This window comes from Atractosteus spatula, assembly GCF_055471065.1.
Source record: "Atractosteus spatula isolate fAtrSpa1 chromosome 10 unlocalized genomic scaffold, fAtrSpa1.hap1 SUPER_10_unloc_17, whole genome shotgun sequence".
In the NCBI taxonomy this organism is placed as follows: domain Eukaryota; kingdom Metazoa; phylum Chordata; class Actinopteri; order Semionotiformes; family Lepisosteidae; genus Atractosteus; species Atractosteus spatula.
Genome location: NW_028296620.1, coordinates 231,011 through 232,315, shown reverse-complemented (window position 1 = coordinate 232,315; position 1,305 = coordinate 231,011). Strand labels below are relative to the sequence as shown.

The window sequence follows — 1,305 nt, the reverse complement described above, 5'->3', positions numbered from 1 at the left end:
ACATGTTCTGTAAAACAAGACAGGAAAAAAGGTACCGCTGGCATTCGGATCCAGGATCTCCTCTTTATGAAACAGGTGTTTTAACCAGCTTTACCACAGCACCGGCAGAACACTATTCTTATACAGGTGGGTACCCACCCTCAAACCTTTGTTCTCCCGCTACTTTACCTTTGCCTACTGTCCTGTCTCTCTCACACATGAAGAAGACTCCACGGCCGAAACATTGTGTTCTCTTTCTTCTTTTTTTCAGCATGGAATAAACCTATTACCTATTCTTATACAGCCGCTTGGACACACCGCTCTGAGACATCTGAGGTCGATGTGCGCTGAGCCTGGTCGCCGAGCAAAATCATGCCCAAGGGGAAGTGGTACGCGAGACGAGGTGGCCGAGTGGTTAAGGCGATGGACTGCTAATCCATTGTGCTTTGCACGCGTGGGTTCAAATCCCACCCTCGTCGGTTTATGTCTTCGACTTGTGATCCGTTTCTAAGTTGGACTTGCTATCTTTATCTACTGTAGTAGAGTAGTAATATTTCTAGCGTTGGCTGAATATGGCTTACAGCAGTAGCTGACAGATATAGTCTCTTAATAGGTTAAATTTATGCTTTGTACTGCTTTCACCTGACATTAATAGTAGTCCTGATGAACGATTTAGGGACATGGCGCATCTTGAAAATGTTCTTGTTAATTTCAGTTTGGAAAAAATGCACTCACCAGAAGCAGAAACTGGTCGTATCTGCAAAATGCGCAATGCAATAGCACTGTCTTGCTATGAGTCCTTACCTGTTACAGGAGGCGTTGTAGGACTTTTTTAGCTCAGAAAAAGCTATCAATTCATCTTACATTTCTACTCCATCAATATTAGCAATGTTATCTTTACTAAGCTCTAAATATAGCTCTAAATAAATGCAAATTTTAAAATACATTTTAAAATAAATGCTATTCCATATATTGTAACTTTGTGGTATTTAGAATTTTTATCTGAGGATGCAACGGAAAGTATTATACAAATGTGAAAGAGGCTTGTATTTTAATACAATTTTCGATCAAAAGAAAACCAAAATCCGTATGATATTACCATCAATATCCCTCGATATTGACGTTCAGTTGAAAGATTTGAAGAAACTCTCAAAGAAGCAACTGCAGTTGGAGAGATTTGATTTGAACTGATGTTCGCAGCTCAATAATCCATTCGTCCTCGAAAGAAGCAAAGGTTAGTATGTTTTGAGTGTCAACATGATCCTCTTCTCAATCCAAACGAAAGGTTTTATGTGATCCTGATCCCACTAGAAAAAGAGTCAATTT

General features: G+C 39.6%; 1 non-coding gene across 1 annotated transcript; it reads left to right on the top strand.

The window, feature by feature from the left end:
* Positions 1–376: 376 nt before the first annotated feature.
* Positions 377–458, top strand: trnas-gcu (transfer RNA serine (anticodon GCU)). The gene has a single exon. It is a non-coding gene; the product is annotated as a tRNA-Ser (tRNA).
* Positions 459–1,305: the final 847 nt, after the last annotated feature.